The 22,036-nt window shown below is 40.5% G+C and overlaps 1 protein-coding gene across 2 annotated transcripts in view; it reads right to left on the bottom strand.

Annotated features, from left to right (window-relative positions):
* Window positions 1-22,036, bottom strand: part of RASA3 (RAS p21 protein activator 3) — a 1,807,402-nt gene that overhangs the window by 403,919 nt on the left and 1,381,447 nt on the right. The window lies entirely within an intron of this gene.

The following is a 22,036-nucleotide window of genomic DNA, read 5'->3' as shown; positions in this document are numbered from 1 at the left end:
AATGTAACTGATTCATGCATACTAATACGCAGAACATCAAACTGAAACTTTCTGGCCTGAACTAAAACAGCAATAAAGAGCTCTATAAATGACTGTATTTTTGTTATTTTGTGTGTATTGTGAGAAAAGCAATGTAATAACATCTTGCATTATCTTTATAATGTAAACCCACATAAGCTAAACTTTCCATCTGGTGGTTTGCATAGCAAAACATATACATTTAGAAATTTGAAAATGCTGCCTTCCTTTCAGGCTTTACAGAACTGTTCAGTTTTACAATTTTATTTATTTATTTATTTGTAGTTGGTTTACCAGGATAGTCCATTGGGCCAATATGAACCCGTTTTCAATGGAGTCCTGGGGAGAAATGCTCCAGAAAGAAGGGTTACAATATGTGTTACGATGTTCAAAAAATTATGCAGTTTGAGCATCAAACAATGTTAACAAATTATGCAGTATGAGCATGAGACAATATTTACAAGTTATGCAGTTTGAGCATCAAACTGGTGGTGAAACAATACAGAGAATACAGAAGTATACATTGCATTACTTACAAGATTATGCAGTTAGAGAATACCATTCAGAAGACAGTTACAGACAGTTACAGATGATATAGACTAGAAACTGGAAAACATTTCTGAAAAAATACTGAGAAGTCCTTACTTGTGAGGCAGAAGCAAGCATGTTGTTGGAAAAGAGGGAGAGGAGGTAAGGCAGTGTAGTATTAAGATGGATGGGAGGGGAGGTAAGGCAGTGTAGTATTAAGATGGATGGGAGAGGAGGTAAGGCAGTGTAGTATTAAGATGGATGGGAGAGGAGGTAAGGCAGTGCAGTATTAAGATGGATGGGAGAGGCAGTAAGGCAGTGTAGTATTAAGATGGATGGGAGAGGAGGTAAGGCAGTGTAGTATTAAGATGGATGGGAGAGGAGGTAAGGCAGTGTAGTATTAAGATGGATGGGAGAGGAGGTAAGGCAGTATAGTATTAAGATGGATGGGAGAGGCGGTAAGGCAGTGTAGTATTAAGATGGATGGGAGAGGAGGTAAGGCAGTGTAGTATTAAGATGGATGGGAGAGGAGGTAAGGCAGTGTAGTATTAAGATGGATGGGAGAGGAGGTAAGGCAGTGTAGTATTAAGATGGATGGGAGAGGCGGTAAGGCAGTGTAGTATTAAGATGGATGGGAGAGGAGGTAAGGCAGTGCAGTATTAAGATGGATGGGAGAGGCAGTAAGGCAGTGTAGTATTAAGATGGATGGGAGAGGAGGTAAGGCAGTGCAGTATTAAGATGGATGGGAGAGGAGGTAAGGCAGTGTAGTATTAAGATGGATGGGAGAGGAGGTAAGGCAGTGTAGTATTAAGATGGATGGGAGAGGCGGTAAGGCAGTGTAGTATTAAGATGGATGGGAGAGGAGGTGAGGCAGTGCAGTATTAAGATGGATGGGAGAGGAGGTAAGGCAGTGTAGCATTAAGATGGATGGGAGAGGAGGTAAGGCAGTGTAGTATTAAGATGGATGGGAGGGGAGGTAAGGCAGTGTAGTATTAAGATGGATGGGAGAGGAGGTAAGGCAGTGTAGTATTAAGATGGATGGGAGAGGAGGTAAGGCAGTGTAGTATTAAGATGGATGGGAGAGGAGGTAAGGCAGTGTAGTATTAAGATGGATGGGAGAGGTGGTAAGGCAGTGTAGTATTAAGATGGATGGGAGAGGAGGTAAGGCAGTGTAGTATTAAGATGGATGGGAGAGGAGGTAAGGCAGTGTAGTATTAAGATGGATGGGAGAGGAGGTAAGGCAGTGTAGTATTAAGATGGATGGGAGAGGAGGTAAGGCAGTGTAGTATTAAGATGGATGGGAGAGGAGGTAAGGCAGTGTAGTATTAAGATGGACGGGAGAGGAGGTAAGGCAGTGTAGTATTAAGATGGATGGGAGAGGAGGTAAGGCAGTGTAGTATTAAGATGGATGGGAGAGGAGGTAAGGCAGTGTAGTATTAAGATGGATGGGAGAGGAGGTAAGGCAGTGTAGTATTAAGATGGATGGGAGAGGAGGTAAGGCAGTGTAGTATTAAGATGGATGGGAGAGGAGGTAAGGCAGTGTAGTATTAAGATGGATGGGAGAGGAGGTAAGGCAGTATAGTATTAGGATGGATGGGAGCAAGAGCATTCCCATTGGGTTAGTAGATAAGAGTGAAGAGATTGTCTAAATGAATAGTGGTTGGAAGTGGTATGAATGGCTGGAGGTAGAGAGTTCCAGAGACGTGCTAGACCATAGGATAGCAGGTTTTTACCTGGGGGACGAGTAGGTTTGTATAACTCAATTAGGTTTTGGTTATTAGTTCTGAGAGCTCTGTTGGGAAGATGCATTTTAAAGGCAGAGGAAAGGGATGGACAAAGGGAGGGTTTGAAAATGAGCTTATGAGTTAGAGAAAGTTGAGTATAGATGAGTTGATTGTAATGTAATGAACAAAAGAATGAAAATAAACTTCACAGGCATAGCAATCTATATAATTAATAAATTAAGTAAACGTTGCTCTTGAAATATAGTTGCTTGAATCACCATTGCAAGCATATTCATCTTTTCCAAGACTTGGACAACACAAGTTAATATACACTGGAGAGTTATAATGTCACTCATTTGTTCATTTTGTGCACATATCTTGCTTGCAAAGCAGGCAATAACAATTCATAACAAGTGTCATTTTAATATTGGTCACATCTAATTCTATAGTAACCACAGCAAGCACTACATAACATGTACTCCAACACCACAGGCTCACTATATCAAAAGGCACATTAAACAGTATTTCAAACATTCAGGTTTAAAAAAGATAAGTAACATATATCAACAACAACAAGCAAACCTCTGGTTTCCAACTTATTTCCTGTTATTTTCGCCATCTGACTAAGACAGCCACAACCACAAAAATAAGTTATGAGTTGCTTTATACTTTTCAGTTATGAAACGTGTTAAGAAATGATTAGCGCAGTGTGATACAGTACTTCGCTCAAAGCACATAATAAACCAAAAATAATAGGATTTACCCTACAACATGAGGGTACCAATGTCTGAAAAAATAAATATTACAAGAAGCTGGGCAGGAAGGCAACTCACTAGATTTAGTGAGAGTCAGAGGTCTCTGAACTTTGAGTTGAGTCAAATGGAAAAGCAACAATTAGATGAAACAGGTGTGTGCATATGCGTAAAAGTACAAATGCTATATATGCACTTGGTTACTGTGCTTTGAAACATAATATGATATCCTTTCAGGGTGTCTTGTATTCTCAAAAGAAAGAAACTGATTTTTCTCTGGACTGTAACTGACAAGTGTTTTGTCCTAAAGTCAGTCCAGTCAATAATCGACCATTATAAGAGAGGCTGCTTCAAAGCATGCACCCATGGTAGCAGCAGTGTTCATGCAGCCTGATCCTACACACAATACCACAACACTTACCTATATTGCAGTAAGTCTGTTTTTCTTTTTAACAACATAAAAAGGAAGGGATTTAATCATAGGGCTCTAAAAACCTTACTAATTTCTGATCATAGCCACTGCCTATTTTATTTCTAATTCAATATGCTTGTTATGGGGAAACAAATTTTATACGTACCACTAAGGATTCCATGCAGAGATGAACCCCCAAGGGCAAACAGTTGGCATGTAACACTGAGGTATGCAAAAAAACTCCCATTGTGAAACCAATCTTGTGCATTATTACATGCATATTAAAAATAATAATAAAAGCAATAAAAATCATGTAACTGCTAACTAATCCTCTTATGCTGCACTGTGTCATAGTGACATTCTGAGTTATTTCCAAATATTACATTACCATTCGTCCGCTTGACAGAAGAAAGAAAACAAGCTATCCTGGTCTTCTCTTTGAAGACATTTAACATTCTACTTCCTTCTTCATCCCTGTCCCTCCCCCGCTCTTCCTACATCTGCCTCTTGCTTCCATGAATGCCTTGTTGGATTCCCTCTTCACCAACAGTTCCTGTAGTTGATTCCACAGATTCAAAACCTAATCAACAAATAAGTACTTTCACAGATCCATTAAGCAGTCATCCTCTACAGTCTGGGGTGCCTAATGACTACAGTCCACAGAGTTGTGCAACTATATGTGCAAAGGACAAAGGAGGTGTGTGGCAATGTAGTCCACCTACCACATAGCACAGCTGCTGCTTCAGAATCAGAAGTAGCAGGGGTATGGGTCAACTATGGCCATTCTACCCAAATGGTCAGCCTTTCCAAATTGCCCTTAAACCCTTCCCCAATCTTCCACTCTTACACCTGATGTTATGTTTCCTAAGATCCATCTGAGATGAGCAAAGTGTACAGTACTAGATGCAGGACTGACCCTTCATTGATCCACTGGTCAGGCATCAATTTTCATCAGTGTTGGTCTCCCACCACCACCACCATCACACACACACACACACACACACACACACACACACACACACACACACACACACACACACACACACACACACACACTTGCAAACAGCCCTTTATTAAAATTATTTGTAAGACTTACCCTGACACTGCTGTTAGGCTAATAGGCCTGCAGTTTCCCATAATTCTCCAGATCTAAATCAGTGGATATATCAAAGCATACTGCCCAAATTGCAGAGGATCTCAAGAGGCAGCCATCTTTTCCCTGTGCTTCATCCTCAGTAGTAGTAGCCCGTTCCCTCTCCAACCTGGTGAGTGCTCACAGATCTACCAAACCTTTCTAACCTTTTCAACAAGGAACCCTCCCCTTGTTTTCACTCACAAACGCACAACAATCATTCAATATCTCTGCTTTTGTCCCAGTCTTTCGAGATCTCTCTCTCTCTCTCTCTCTCTCTCAAAATGTTGCTCATACTAGCTAGGTTGTCTCTTCCATCCTTCTTTCCAGTGTATACCTAACAGAATCCCCTGTTCCCCTTCCAGTTCCTACTGCCATCTCCCTTACAACTTGCATATTTGCAGCCCTCCCATCGTCTGATAGCATCCTTGTACTGTCCTTCCTCCACCTTCCAACCCTACTCACCCACTAACTGTATACTTTTTATTTTGCCCTTATCAGCAGTCCATATTTTGGAGTAGCCTCCCTGACTTTGTTATTCTGCCTCTTCCAAATGCCTTTGTCCACAGCTCTGACTACTCCATCCTGATCCATTTAATTAGCTTGTTTATTCTTCACATTTTTCAAACTCTCAGCTTCATCACTGATCCTCACCCCCTCTCAGTATAATTCCACTCCCTTAAAATCCCATACCATGCTCTTTGTGGGTGCATTCTTAGCTTCGAGTACCCTAAACTATACCACATGATTACTGCTGGCTGATGGTGCATCACCTGAACATCCGGGACCCCACTACTTAAGATGGGGCAACATCTAAAGTTCTGTTTCTCCTGGTACAGTCTGGCAGCAGCTTGCAAGTTTGCTGATGGTCTAAGATTTTAATCAACTCCCACACGTTCTTTTCTCTGGAGAGAGAATTGAATCTTCTTGTCTGGCCCAGGCAGATTTAGATCTTCTGTATGAATAACCCTCTTCTTCTGATTCTAGTCCTTTATTCTGTTCTACAATTTTTTATCTCACTCTCCTGATATCTTTGGGAGTGAAAGCACCATACTGATATACAAAACATTCCCTACTTCCCCTGTCTCATTCCCCACAGCACTTAACCTTGGTTTGTACTCTGCCTGCTCCCATGAATAAGGTGGTATTGTTTCTCCTCCTGCACCTCTTACCTGATGCCCTCATTTTATGCAAGTTGCTACTTCACCTCCACCTCTCTGGTCACTGTCCCCTGCACTCTGACATCAACAATACTCGCACTCACCTTCTGCATCATAGCTTGTTGCTCCACACCTGACTACCCAGCCATACTTGAACCACTTTTGTTTCTGTATTACATTCAAGGTCTGTACTTACCATTTTGTTCTTCTTCTGTGACATCTCCTTCTACACTTTCATTTTATTTTCAAAGTATGATCACTGAAATATATGATCCACTCTAGTGTTAAGCACTACTGTCATTCTGGGAGTAGACAGAACCTCTCCCTATCATAAAGTTGGTCTCTATGACTGGCCTTCATTCATTGTCCTTGCAGTAAAATGCCCTTCTCTCTTGTCCACTGTCACAGCTAGTCTTTACATGCCCTAATATTGCCCCTTTGTAAATGTGGTCACAGGAAGCATTCTATGAGGAAAAGGCAGCGATATCAGCACACTCAAACATTCTACTTAAATATATAAAATGATGGTTTCACTTCACAATCCCAAAATACTGAAAAGTACAGTTGTGTACACTTACCATAAATGTAGATGTTCGAGTGTCTTCACTGTTGCAGTCGAGACAAAGTGTCAAAAGTACAGTTGTTTGAAATTGCATAAGACTAAATTTGGAAATGTCGAATCCGTGGTTGTGGTGGTGTGCTATGTGACGCGTGGTTTACTGTGTCTGTAAGGTGTGGTGTGCTCTGGGATATTGGGATGGCTGCCGATGTGTAGTTATAGCTGGATATTCAGGCAATGTTTTTTGTTAAGGGTTTTGGGTAGGGATTTGAGTGTGTGCTAGTGTGTTGGGAAGTTTTAGGTTTTAGGTATAGGTTAGGGTAGGTAGGTAAGAGTGTTGAGTGTGTAAGTGTTGAAAGTGGTGATATTTGTACATATGTAATGTGTGTTTGTGCAACGGGAATGTAGAGTGTGTAAAAGTGAGTTTAGTGTCTTTTTCTTTTTAGTGCGACCTTGGAGTTTGTATAAGTAGTGGGGGTGTGGGGGGAGCAGCCACCCACAAGGGGTGTGCAGGGGGGCTTGCCCTCCTACCTATATGTAAGTTAGGTGTGTTTGATTTGTATTTTTGTGTGTGTGTTTATTTTGGTTTGTTGTAGTGTGGGGAGGAAGGTGTACGTGTGTTTGCTTGTGTGGTGGGGGGTGTATTTTAAATCAGAGCATCACATACTGAAAGTTCGATATTCTGAAGTTTCAGTATTGTGATGTTCAGTTTTATGGGGTTTCATGATTTTGTGGTTTCGGTACATTCGCAATTTCAGTATTTTGAGATTGTAAAGTGAATCCAAAATTATACATATTATAGCACAAAGTGTACAATTTTCTCCATGACCTTTCCTGTCTCCATTATTAGGCTGAAAGGTCTGCACAGCCTTGGATTATCCCTGACCCATCACATGTACAAAGATGTCATTCTGTCTTCCATTCCAACAGCATCTCTGCAATGATAAGTTGGAGATCTAAATCGAGGCATATGCTAGCATGGCAGCCATAACTGTGGGGATCCTGACAGGCTGATGGTCTTGCCCCAGTAATGTATCATGCTTTAGGACAGACAGTTCCATATTCAGCTCCTCCTTCTCCATCCTGGTGTCCATCCGTCACTTTCACCACTCACCCGTAACTCCCAGCCACCATAGCACCAAACCTTACTTTTTCATCATGACAACTGACGCAAACTATCCACTCACTAACTCTGCCTCTTCCACAATCCCCTTCTTGACTCCATCCACTAACTTCCTTTAAAATTAAGAAGGTATGGTGAGTGTGTACTCTCTTGCTAATGACCTGGAGGCAATTCATTTGTGGCTTACTCAAAATAAGTTACAGCTCAACACCTCAAAAAACTTAGGTCATGGCAGACCATGCTACACACTGAGGGAGCCTTCTGCTCTCTCACTCCCTAATTACATCTTTTATGGAGGAAAAAAGACTCATTTTGTGAATAAGTTCTGTAACTCGGGGATTTTCATCTGACACTTCAGGACTAAGTTTCTGTGTATCTTGCAATTTCCATTTGTAGAACATTTCCAGGGTGAAGCACCTATTGCCTAAAGCTGATATTCTCAGTAGCTATTCATGCCTTGGTCTTGTGTCACATTGATTACTGCACTGTCCTTAAACTGGGTCTCCACAACACAGAGCTTGACTGTCTGAAGCTAGTGCAGAACTCCACAGCTAGACTGCTCACTGCTGCCTTGCATTACCAACATATGATGCCTGTACTGTGCAGCCTGCACTGTCTTCTGGTACATTATAAAATAGGTTTGAAGATCTTGCTGTTAGTCTACTTGTCCATATGTGACCTGGGACCGGTCTGGAGCCCTAATGAAGGACTAGGGTGACAAGCTGTTGGGGGTATGTGATCAACAGGTGCCAACACTACATTTGCGGTTACAAGTAGAAGTTAAATGTGGTGTTAGTAGCTGTAGTAAAGGGTTTCTTAAAGTTGAAGCAAGTAGTTTGCTACAGTTACAGAACAATTTTTATTTTGCTCCTCATTTTTGTAAAGCCTTTTTTTTTAAGCATCAAATTTGGGAACTGTCTAAGGCATCAGATGAACCTACCTGTAGCTCTGCTTTGGGGGAAATTGTGTTGCCATATTAGCTCTTTTATGCTTTGTTCTTCGCTTCTCAGGGCTGCTGATGGTTGAAACAGATGCAGAAATGTACTGCACTCAGACCTTTGCCTTACAGGCTCTGCCCCTATAGAACTTACAGTGTCAGTGGCTTCAAGAGTGCCCATCCTTGACCAGCTTTCACAGGTCACTTAATAAGGATTTATTTGAACAGGTGCTCAATAGTGTGGGATGTTTTGTTTTCCTTATTTCTGGTTTATCTTTTCTCTGTTTTAATGTAGTGCTGAGGTATTATTGTCACCTGGGACCCTCTTCTCTTACTCTTTACAATATTAATTTTAACTTTCTTTACATCATTTAATAAGACGTTTCATTTTAACATATTTATGTTATTTGTAATTATTTTTCTCTTGATGTCTGATATGGATGTTTGAATGATTTATCTGTTTACATGTGCATACAGTGGACGCACTCATAACATTTAAATGTACCACATTTAGTACCAAGAAATAATAACTGAGTAGTTGGTTGTTCTTTATACCATAATATTTTTTTAAATTGGCATTTCTTTTGTAACTAAATGCGGATTTCTCATTCAATATTTTTTAAATTCAGGTACATCCATTAACATAGGCTAATATTTATGTATTATTTGCTTAACTACTGGTGTATTTTTATATGTGAGCATACATCCTTGTATATTAGTTTGTTCTATTGGAACAGATTTCCTAGTAGGCAATAATGGTTTAAATTTCATATCACATTTACAAAGAACATAATTTCTAATGTTGTTCACTTCTTTTGTTCTGTAGCCTATATCAATGAACTTTTGAGCTGTTAACTGCAGTTGGCCCTCTCCATGTTAATGTCTCTGGTGTTAAGTCTAGACACCCACGATAGCTGCTTTTAACTAATGAAGCCACGGTGGTGCAGCGGTAGCATTGTCGCCTCACAGCAAGAGGTTCTCCTGTTCGATTCTCGGCTGGAGCGCCTTCTGTGTGGATTCTGCATGTCCTCCCCGCAGTCGAGTGGCGTTCAAAAGACATGTGTAAATGGGCATGCCTTTGTTGAAGTTTGGGCGTTGAGCTGGCACCTCGGCACTGTAAAAATCTACTGCCAATCATTAGCAGACCAGAGTTCCACTGTGGCGACCCCTAACCAGGAAAAGCCAAAAGAAGAACAACAAACAACATGAAAAATAAATGGAGGGTGCATGCTTGCCCTATGTAGGATACCGAATTCTTCAGTATTTACCAGTTTTGAGGTCAAAATAATGGGGTGCCATGAATTCCCGAGTGGCCCTTTTAATTCCCAAAATTCCCATTTTTTTTTTCAATTTTTTTTTGTGTGAATTTTTGCTGACGCCATCACGTGCAGGGAAGTCAGCTTCGTGAGCAGGTGGCCAGCCTGTCCGAATTCAGCTGAGGGCTTGAGGGTGTGTGTACTGTACTCTCTCTGAGTCTGTTTGTGTTTATCTTTTTCTGTACAGCAATGTGGTTCTAGCAGCATCAGAGAGAGTCAACGAACAGAGTGATGGAGGACTGGATGACTTAGAGCAGCTATAGACTGGGAAAGTTTTACTTATTTTGCTCACAATAATGCAGTTATATACCTAATTCAAATATGGATGATAACTGACAGCCCCGCCAAATTCTGTAAGTAATTAACACTGTTGATTGAGACAGTTTTAGCTTCTTTGTGAAAGATAAGTTTTGGCCTGTTGCTGTTTGAACTGAGGAGAAAGTGCGATTTAAAAGATGCATCTGGAAAAATTGTATTTAGGCGTTAATGTCTCCTTGTTCACCTACAGTATTAAAACTGATCAGCGAACTGACATAACAATGCCTTTGGATGAAATGGTTTGTTTATTGTTACACTTGCTTCTTGTTTCTAATGCTGGGAGATACTGATGGGGTTACTGTGATACCTGGTAAGCATGTGGTATAGCATGCAGAGCAATTAACATGTTAATATACCTGGTGAAATTTGTATTCTGTGAACTTGGGTGATGTATGATGAGTCCGTATGTGCTACAAGCATAGCTCTCAATCTCTCAGAGCAAGAAATCTGGGCAATGGCCATTTTGGGTCAATTCCAAACTCCTTGATCGCTCTCTTTTAAAACCCTGCTGCCTCATGGTTTTGGCGTCTTTCCAGGCTTGATAGTTGTTGCTGAAGCACCTACCAAGGGGAGAAAACGCTGAGAGAAGAAAGGAGCCACTTTTGAGATTTTAAGTATTTTCTTCTGATTTTTTTGTTTAAAATTTCTGCTTTGCCGCCTACTTTTCGGCGTTTTCTGGCTTGCTAACGTTGATATCTGTATTAGAAACAGTATTTAGAACACATCTAGAGCCTGTTTACTTTATTTCCTGTGTTGCACTTAATTTAAAATATTTTTTTCTTAAAATTGCATTTTACCTGACTCTGGCCTAGCACTCAAGTGCGGGGTCATTTATTGCACTGTTCTGACTATTTTGCTACTTGTGTATCTCTGCTACCTTTAAACTAAAACAAAAAAAACAAAAAAATCTTGCTTTTTTCCCACTTTCTCAAATTTAAAAAGTTCAGTTACAGATTTGCTGTTTTGAACTGTTTGTAAGTTTCCTGGGGGCCAGTGCTTACTTGGGCTAAAGGAAGTCTCTGTGTTCATCAGTGGCAGTGATTAACACTGAACAGCCTGCCTGCCCCCGTAGGAGTGGTTACTGCCTAGAAACTGTAGTTTTATTGGCCATTTTGGGTCAATTCCAAACTCCTTGATCTCTCTCTCTTAAAACCCTGCTGCCTCGTGGTTTTGGCGTTTTTCCAGGCTTGATAGCTGTTGCTGAAGCACCTACCAAGGGGAGAAAATGCTGAGAGAAGAAAGGAGCCACTTTTGAGATTTTAAGTATTTTCTTCTGATTTTTTTGTTTAAAATTTCTACTTTGCCGCCTACTTTTTGGCATTTTCCGGCTTGCTAACGTTGATACCTGTGTTAAAAACAGTATTTAGAATACATCTAGAGCCTGTTTACTGCATTTCCTGTGTTGCACTTAATTTAAAATTGTTTTTTTCTTAAAACTGCATTTTACCTGACTCTGGCCTAGCACTCAAGTGTGGGGTCATTTATTGCACTGTTCTGACTATTTTGCTACTTGTGTATCTCTGCTACCTTTAAACTAAAACAAAGAAAACAAAAAAATCTTGCTTTTTCCCCCACTTTCTGAAATTTAAAAAGTTCAGTTACAGATTTGCTGTTCTGAACTCTTTGTAAGTTTCTTGGAGGCCAGTGCTTGCTTGGGCTAAAGGGAAGTCTCTGTGTTCATCAGTGGCAGTGATTAACACTGAACAGCCTGCCTGCCCCTGAAGGAGTGGTTACTGCCTAGAAACGTTTTGGGCTAATTCCCAGCTCTTTCAAGTTCCCTGCCTTAAAACCTGCTTTTGCGCAATTTTGCACAGAGCGCAGCATCAGGCAGCGCCGCTTAAACGGGTTTAAACTATTCCCGGCTCCACAAAGTCTGCTCTTCACTTTTTCCCTTAGAACTGTTCTAAATCTCAAAGTAAGCACTCTATTTTCATTCTAAAGTCCTGCACTTGATCTTATAAGTAATCTTATAAGTAAACACTAACTAAAGCACTACACCTTCTTATACTCCTTATAAGTACTTGGCTCCCTATTGGTCCTTTCTGATCAGTCAAAAAACTGTTCCTTATACTGTTCTGGCATGTCCAATAGTCAGTTTCAGGTTTACTCTCCAGTCCAGCTGGTGAATCTGGGTATCTTGAGGCAATGTTACAACTGTCTTATGTACACAGACCACCCTCTCCTCCTCCCATCAAACTCAAATATATGTGAGAGATGCAACTATATAGCCAAACTGGAGGCTGAGCTCTCTCAACCCAGCACTGGCACAGTCAGTCAGGAGGAGAAGGTAACCACACACACCACTACTCCAGTCTCACATAGACCTATCACATCAGCAAACCAAACACATAAACACACAAAAACATACTCGGAGGCTCTAAATAAAAAATCTGCCAAAGCAGCAGAGACCTCCAAAGCAGACATCCAAGCAACCGCTACCCCACAACAATACCCACGTATCACATATTTCACAAAGTCAGTGTGCCACACAGCCACAGCCCTTAAGGCTAAACAACACACCTAACACACTTGTAATAGAGGACTCTATTGTCAGACACACTGACGTCCCTCTCACCAGACTGAACAAGGAGAAGGTCACTGTAAGCTGCCTGTCAGGTGCCAGGATCCGCCACATAACACAAGCACTCAGGTCACTCCAAAGCAAGTACAAATATGACTCCGTCATTGTCCATGCTGGTGTGAATGACCTGAGACGTACCTCCCTGGACTACATGAAAAGAGACATAGAGGAGCTCTCTGATCATGTAGCCCAGACCGGTATGACCCTGACCTTGAGTAGCATCTTGCCCTCACCAAGAATGATGCCACAGTATAAAGACAAAATGATCAATTTTAACAACTGGCTAAAGTATTGGTGTCATTCTAAGGGGATTCAGTGTCTGTCAGCCTGGAATGACATGCTTGACAAGCCACGTTGCTTCGCTAGGGACGGCTTGCACCTGTCACCCCTGGGCTTTTGATTACTGGCTAAGGCTCTTGCCACCCCTATAGTGCCTTTTTTAGGCAAGGCTCAAAAGACAAACCCACCTCCATAGACAATACAAGAAAAAAAGAAACTAAGGGTAATGCTGCTCAACGCCAGAAGTCTAAACCTCAAGATGCACACACTCGAGGCTCTCCTCAGTATGGAGAATATCGATATCTGTGCAGTGACAGAGACCTGGTTCAAGGCCCCAGAGAGCACCCCAGCACTACCAGGTTATACCTCATACCATGCTTTTTGGCCCCAAAACTCAGACCGAACCACAAAAGAAGGGGGAGTATCCATATTCATCAAAGATACCCATACCTCCAGGTTAGTGGCACTACACGAAGCATCGGAGACCATCCATGTACAGTTAACAGTGGGCAAAACTGCCTTTCAGTTTGTAGCTTGCTACAGACCACCCTCCCTAACTCAGGAACCCCACTCAGCCTTCCTGAGAACACTGGAGAATATGAAGGTCTCTCCAAACACAATAATATTGGGTGACTTGAACTACCCAAACATCGACTGGGAAAACTACTCAAGCCCCAACACCCTTGCCCAACGGTTCCTAGAATTTATAAACTCAAATGCTATGGAACAACTGGTCACCACTCCCACAAGAGAGGATAACATATTGGACCTGGTCATCACCAACATGGGGACTCTATGTTCCATACCAGAGGTATGCCCCTCATTGGTAAGATCAGACCATAAATTAATCTCACTGGACATCCATATCCCACCCCCACCCCCAGCCAAGGAAATCACGGTGAAAAATTTCTCAAAAGAAAATATCACACTTCTCAAAACCGAGGTGGAATCCTTCAAAGCCATCGGGCCAGTGGAAAATACTGCCCAAACAGCAGAATCCCTTACAAATGCATTCTATGGACACCTACAGGAATGCATGGATTGTGCAATCCCAAATAAAACCAAGACTCACTCCTCCAAAGGCAGGAGACCAGTCTGGTGGACCCCGGCCAGCTACTACATGATAGAGCAAAATCCCAAAAAGGGAAGGCATCTATGATCAGTAAAACTACTATCCCTCATAAAATTATCTAAGGCCAGCTTCGAAAGAAAAATTGCACAAGACACTAAAGATAATCACAAGACCTTCTTTAGTTATGTCAGGAATCTGGGGGGCAACTCACAGATATGCTCTGAGTTAGTACAAAATGATAAAAAAAAACACTGATCCCACAGACATTGCCAACATCCTGGCAGACAAGTTCAGTGCAAACCCCCCCCCTTCCCCCCCAAAAAGACCAAATGTCTGTTCCAACAGAATGTAGCCTCCCTGACATCACAAATGCACAGGTGAGAGCTGCCCTCTCCAAAGCAAAAAACACAGCATCAATGGGACTAGACGGTCTCCCGGGATGCGTCTTACACGAGCTCCAAGAAGAACTAAACCCTCACATAAAGTCACTGTTCAATCTCAGCCTTGCTACAGGATAAGTACCCAAGGAATGGTGTACAGCAACAGTGGTCCCGCTCCACAAAGGTGGTGCCACAATGGACCCAGGAAACTATCACCCTATAATCCTGACTAGTCTGGTCTGCAAAGCTATGGAGCGTATCATCATGGAACTCATAAACAAGGACATTGGTAACCTCCAGACACTGGATCCCACCCAATTCGGCTTTGTTAAGGGCAGATCTTGCCTGTTGAACCTGGTCTCCTTCTTTGAAACAGTTACCAAGGCCATAGATGAAGGGAAGGTAGTCCACACGGCCTACCTGGACCTCGCAAAAGCCTTTGACACAATACCCCACTCGGGCATCATAAATAAGCTCACCAGCTTAAATATCAACCCTATATCACAAGATGGGTTGCAAACTGGCTCAGGGATAGAACCCACATGGTCAGTATTGCAGGTGCCATGTCAGACTCCAAACTAGTTACAAGTGGCATCCCACAAGGCTCAGTCCTGGGACCTCTCTTGTTCAGTATATACTTCTCTGTGGTACAGGCTAATACGGGAGGACTATGGCTGACCAAGTTCGCAGATGACTGCAAGCTGGGCGCCATAATCGACTCTCCAGCTGACACAAGCATCCTCCAAAAGGGTCTCACAGAGACGGATAACTGGTGCCAGAGCCATGGCCTTAAGATAAATACCAAAAAGTGCATAGTCATCCCCTTCGGGAAAAACAAAGTGCCCACAAATTACCACACAGGTGGTAATCCATTAAGTACGGAAGAAGTAATTAGGGATTTGGGGACCCAAGTAGATAGAAACCTCTCTTTTGACAATCACGTTGCCAGAGTGGTTAGAAAGACCTTCTATATAGCCCACCTTATCACGAAAGGGTTCACATTTAGAACAAGAGAGGTCATTGTGCCCCTCTACTCATCACTCATCAGGCCCATAATTGAATACAATGCCTCATTTGGGATGTACCTTACCCAACACCTGCGGCAACTGGCGAGGCCCCAAAAGTACCTCACCAAGAGGATCGAGGGACTCAAACAGATGCCCTATGCAATTCGGCTAAAGAAACTCCAGCTCTACTCAGTTGCTTACCGCCTACTCAGAGGTGATCTAATCCTGATGTATAAAGCCATGTCCAACCCAGAATTAATGGACATGCTCCACCTCAGGAAATCCAAATCCCTTAGAGCTACATGCTCCAGGGACTTAAACCTCAGCACAGAAATAAATAGGACATGCTGGAGGGACAGATTCATATCCCAGAGGCTGCCCTCACTCTGGAACAGAATCCCAGTCCATGTTAGGCAGAGCCCCGCACTGACCCTCTTCAAGAGAAATCTTTACAAGTGGATGGGAGATCGTAAGTTCACCCCTGGGATCTCTTCTGTGTCTCTGCTAGACAGGGGCACAGTAAACTAACCTTAAAAGGGCTATCTTCTGTGACCTACTCTACAGAGGCACAGTAAACCGATCTAAAAGGGTGGCGAAAGCCAAACACACTCTGGCTAGGCTTGTAAATGCCCCAGGGCAGATAGCCTAGTATAAACCTATGAACCTATAACAGTGGGACAAAGGTCCAAAAATATAGACAGATTTTAAATATTGCTCCTGTCAACTCAGATAGTTGCTAATATAACAGGTTCTTCATTATTATTTATTTTCTGAGGGATATGATGTCTGAAATTCAAATGTCTGCCATTATTTATTATTATTTAGTGACTTCAGTCTTCATGTTGGTATTTCACAATTCCATTGGAGTGGGTGGGGTTACATTAGGTATGCAAAGTTTATGTTAATCAGCGTCCCTATTTTTGGCCAGTTGTACCTACTTTCCATGGGCCTTTGTCCAGATTTTTGATGTTTTCAAGTTGAGAGGTATGCTATGTAGGTATGAATTTCTTTTAATGGACTTCCTATACAGTGTTGTTTCAATGTGTCCAAGTTCATCCTTACTGAGTTTTACATCTAAGAAATAATTTCTTTGACAGAGATTTCACTTTTGAACCTAAGGAAGTCAGCAGTGTTAGATATATATTTAAGAAATTACTTACAGCTAGTTGATGTACCTTCCCAGATCAAGGAAACATCATCCACAAAGTGTTTGTAAAAAAATAACATTGTTTTCTATGGCTCCTCATTAAGAACATACTGTCTTTCCCAATAAAACATAACAATGTTGGGGTATGTATTTGCATCTGTGGTCCACATATCGACACCTTTGTTTACTTTTATAGTTGTCTTTGAAACAAAAATACATTATTCGTTAAAACTAAGTATAATAGTTGACATATGTTTTCAATTTGTCTAGATAAATAATTAGAGAATTCAAGTAAATATTCTTTAACGTATTGGATACCAATTTGATATGTACAGCAGTGAATAGTGAGTTGATGTTCAATGTAACAAAATACCATTCACTCAAATTTCTATCCTTAGACCAATCAGCTACTTGATACAAAAAGTCAGCAGTGTCCTTTATAATAGTACCAGTATTGGTAAGATTCTTTTTCAGCTGTACATCTACATACTTAGAGATGGGCTCAGTGGCCCATCCTCTTGTAGATACAGTGGATCTCATCAGTGGTGATGTAAGAGATTTGTGGATCTCATCAGTGGTGATGTAAGAGATTTGTGGAAATTCAGTTTTTAGATAATTAAGCAAATCAGGATTTATATGATCATTTTCGTACAAATCTCATAAACACTGTTGCATATACTTAATAAAGTCATATACATTTTGTCCATTTATTCTAGTATAATCATAAGTGTTTAACAATTCATGCATGGCATTAATATAAGACATTGTGTCCATTACTACTACCACACCACCCTTATCTGCACCTTTTATATCATATCCGTATTATTAGACAATGATTCCAAAGCTTGCATCTGGCCATAGATTAAGTTATGAAAAGAATTCTTATTACTATTAGCTCGCTGATATATTTGATAAATTTCACGTTCAATGGCTCTTTCAAACACTTGCACTGTTGGATTATGATTAGGTAAAAACATGCTTGTTCTTTGCATGGGACAGACTATGTTCAGACTGTGTCTCAAACAGAATCTCAAGGTTTAATGATCTAATAAAATATTTAAATTCAGTTACAATTTGCACAATATCACAAAACACTTTTGCCCTTAGACTTCTTCAGGCAGATATCAAACATGTTAAAAGATGCTATTTAAATAGTTAGTCATTCAAATCACATGACATAATAATTCAATGAACCTGTCTATGTAGTACTATAAGATGCATGGTCCATGGCCTTGTTTATCTGAAACTCCTCCTGTAACTCTGGAGCTCAGACTCTCCAAGTCCTTTAAAGCAGATCCACCAGCAGAAAAAATACAACTTCCATTTAATCTACTTCATTTTCCTCTCACCACCCTCTCTTGACATACCTAAAAGAAGAAATGCGTCCATCTATTAGTAGACCCCTTCATGCACCTTAACTGGCTGTACATTTATGCAAGAACATTGGTCATCCCTACACCTTTATCCACTTTATGTGACCATGTTCCTCCTCTCTGACCTTGCATCTGATGCCATCCATTATGCAGCTCAATAGTCTCCTGCCCCCCTCCACTCTCTGTCATTGCTGAAAAGCCTACATCCGGGCATTATGTTTCACCACCTGTTAATGGCCCATACTTCTGCAACACCAGGAATAGCCATCCTCCTTCCCTGCAGGACTACTTGCAGCAGCAGCAGTCCCATATTCCAAGACTGACTACATGGCATAGTACTACACAACTGCACAGTGTCTGACATTATCAATGTTTATTTCTTTGCTGTTTTCTACGTCTTTCATCTCCCTTAGCCTAGTACCTGAATATCAACACATTCTTATGATGGTGCAAGCAGAACTATAGCTAGGTAATCGGTCACCCTCTGCAAAGCTCCACACTGGTGGTCCCCTCAAGTCAAACTTGAGAAGCGCAAAACGGGGTGTCACCTCTGACACTTTTGCAAGCTGCTTGCTACTAATGTAACAAACAACTTGCTACAGTTACATTACAAAACACTGAGTGCTTCAGCTGTGACTACAAAAACATTACCAACATTCACTACACCCTGCCACCATTAGCATCTGCTGATGGTGTTCTTGATAGTTCGGGCCTGGGGCAGCCATCCCCTTCACCTCTCCTAGTTACAGTTCTGGGTGCAGGCGTACACTTCCAACCAAGCTTTGAGCACAGCAATCCCTTCTGGACTAAGATGGAACCTAATCCTGACATAAAATAGGCCCTTCTATCAGGAATCTCTGAATCACCTACCATTATAAAGTTTATTTTCTGTTGTTCACTAGTACTGCTCCAAATCACTTACCAATGTATTTTTTTTTCTGTTGTTCACTACTACAGCTCTGAATCACCTACCATAATATATTTTTTTCTGTTGTTCACCATTACAGCTAGTCATTATTCTCAAAGATCCTCTCTCTCTCCCCTTGGCAAGCTGTTTACTGGAACAGGAACTCCATATCTTTAGCATCTGTAATCCACTAGCTTATTACCACTTAAACCTTCTCCAAAGATAGGCTAGTGATACCTACATAGGCACAAAAGATATTCAACCAAACCCCTGGTTGACCACCTTGACAACCTCTCAAGTGTTACTATGTCTAGTCCCAAGACTGACTTCAGTGTACTCCAGATGCATGTCTTTCTAATATGCACATGACAAAGGAAAATACATAAACTTGAGTGGCAGGGGAAAAAGATTACTGATGTGCTGTCTAGAAATTATGAAAGTTTGTAATAACTGAGTATTGCCATTCTAAGTGAAGGAAAAGAGAGGCTTGTAGGTCATTACATTCTCATCTTCAGATAAAAAGTGCATTATGGGGAAGACTCAATCAAACAGCCAAATCCAGTAGACCCCTTCTGCACCCATCAAGTCATTTTGGGGGTATAACCAAAAAGAAATTAGTAATAACTACCTGCATTACTGCAGGGACATTAGTACTGCATACAGCATCAATATAAAATAAATTACTCCAGTAACGGAGGCCCATGGGTTATGTGCAAATGACCCCTTAAGGACATACAGTGTTTCAGCTACTTGGCTCCTGAAAACCTGTGACTTTTACTTTTTAAGTCTATGAATACAGTCAGGCCAATAAAGCCAAACCTCACATGCTGCAACCATGCAAGTTCTAGCTTTTTCAGTGGTATCATCAGCACAGCATAAGTGGACTGTTTAGGTGTCAATAAACATTAAGGTGCCTGCAAAATATCCCAACTAACATCTAAATCAACGGGTAAAAAGGTTACACTGACAAACTATTAAAACTGCAGGAAAAATTCATCCAAATTACAGCTTACACTGTGTAATACCTTTAACCTCCTCTAATGGAGACCCATGGGATATATGCTGATATATGCTGTTATTCAGAGAGATCTACAAGCCTACTGATGCTGTAGCTCAGGACACCTGTAAAAATGAAGGCAGCCAAACAAAGGTCGGAGAACACAATGAACACTCCAAAAAGCATAAAATAAAGATGTTCTGACCACCACTGTAGTTTGCAGGCATATAAATGGAAAAACTACTAAAAATGTACAAAAACACAATAAAAAAAGAAAAATAATATCGATAGGTAAGCACTTTGGCTGTGTATACACCTCTTCCTCAGACCATAAAATTTTTTTGAGCTCAGGGTATCTGCCAAACTGCTCCACAATATGGCCTAGCATAAACAATAAGCAGCACAATGCATTCCACTTCCAAAATCTGACCTGCTTCCTTTAGAAGGGGCGAAGATATATGATTTTACCTTCCTTTTCCCTAGTCAATAACACCAACTGAATTTCTTAATTAATGAAGAAAGGCTCCAGGTTAAAAAAATAATGCTTCACTATACGCATAGTCAGAGTGACTGCTCTAAGTTTGAGGTGGTTTAAATGAAAAATGAATTGGGTTACAAGGAAATATTCTTAATTGTGATCTAAAAAGACCCTGGACTATGAGGTAATTCAAATCATCACAACCACTGAGTGAGGTATCCGATAGGAGGAGCTAACTTGGAATGTTTTTGTTGCGTGGAGGATTGGACCATATTATTCTTAGGATAAGATCTTTGTGTATATTAAAATATATTTCACTATACTGGATGTTGGATGTGAACATTTTTTGGTGAGGGGTTAAATAATGCACCAATTACACTCCACCATGATTTTGTGCTTCAGGCATGTTGAAAATCTTAAGATGACAAGATGTAACAACATTCATCATATTTTATCCTTCTAATGTCTCTAGAACAAAATATATTATTATATTATTCCTTCTCTCTGTATGTTCTCTACCTTATCAATGTTTTCTGAAAAGCAATTATTTTGTTTAATTAAGAAATATACTTGGGTTCCTTCTTCAGTTATTCTTCCATTCATTTCATTTAGACAGCTTCCTTAATACTTATTTGGGGACTATATTGTTCAACTTTCTTTGTGAATAATTCAGTTTGTTGCATTCAGCTTTAACAAAATCTACTTTTATGTTTAATTTATCTATTTTGGATGACAGCCCTTGAATTTTAGATACAATGGATGAGAGTTTTAGACGTTACTTGATGTGGAGAATTTTCCACATAGCAAAGTTGAAAGAAGATAAATTCACTAATAAATCAAGTAGGAATGTTTTGAGTAAACTGAGAATTAATTAATTTCTGAGGTAGCTGAAGACTTCATTGCTCATAAAAATTAGATCCGACATTTTGAATGAGATTTGGTATATAAACAATGAAAATATGACCTAACCCTTATAGTTTTAATTTTATAATTGCAAATGGAGTCTCAGAGTAATATTAATAGAATTAACAATGTCACCAATGGGCGCATGTACACCTACACACACCACAAGTTATATCTCTGTGGGTATGGGTGTGTGTGTAAATATATATGTACACATATATGTATACATGTGTATATATACATAGGTTTAATATCAAAAGTCTGAAAGTTAATTTACCATTGATGGTCGAGGGTAAAAGTGCAAAAAGTGAAAATCCTGACTTGAAATTACATCACCTCTGGAATGTCGAGATGCAGCTTGAATTTATGGTTGTGGGAGTCGCTGTTTACAACTGGATCGCACTACATTGAGGATCTGGAAAACTACCCTTTTCCTCAACGTAGTGTGTTCTCAGAGTTAGAAGATATAATTAGCAGGGAGTGTGGAGCGAGCAGCCTCCCACATGGGGATGCAGGGGAGCTTGACCCCCTGCAAAATTGAAAAAAACATGTATGATTTATCTACATCCTTTTATGCGGATGATAAACGGTACTGAAAATGCCAAATGTTGATTTTTGACTTCCGAACATTATGAGAAACCAATAAAAACAAACGGAGCCGGTAAAAGTAGAAAAAACAATTTACTCTTAGCGCTTTCGGTAAAACCAATGCTTCACCTTCTTCAGATAAAAAATGAATCAATTAAGACTGTTTAAATAGTCTTCCACATAGCTATTAATAATTAACAATTAACAAGGCATCTAATTACCCAAATTCAGCTACTGAACAAACATAAGAGTTAAAGATACAATCCACGTACACTCAGTGTGACGATCCTGGTAGTAAAAACCTTTTCAAAGGGCTTTAACTCACATCTTGGAATAACTTTTTAT

Source organism: Protopterus annectens, chromosome 5.part0 (genome assembly GCF_019279795.1).
Source record: "Protopterus annectens isolate FY-2018-M chromosome 5.part0, PAN1.0, whole genome shotgun sequence".
NCBI classification, from domain to species: Eukaryota; Metazoa; Chordata; order Ceratodontiformes; family Protopteridae; genus Protopterus; species Protopterus annectens.
The sequence above is the reverse complement of the archived record's forward strand: the minus strand, read 5'-3'. Positions and strand labels throughout refer to the sequence as shown.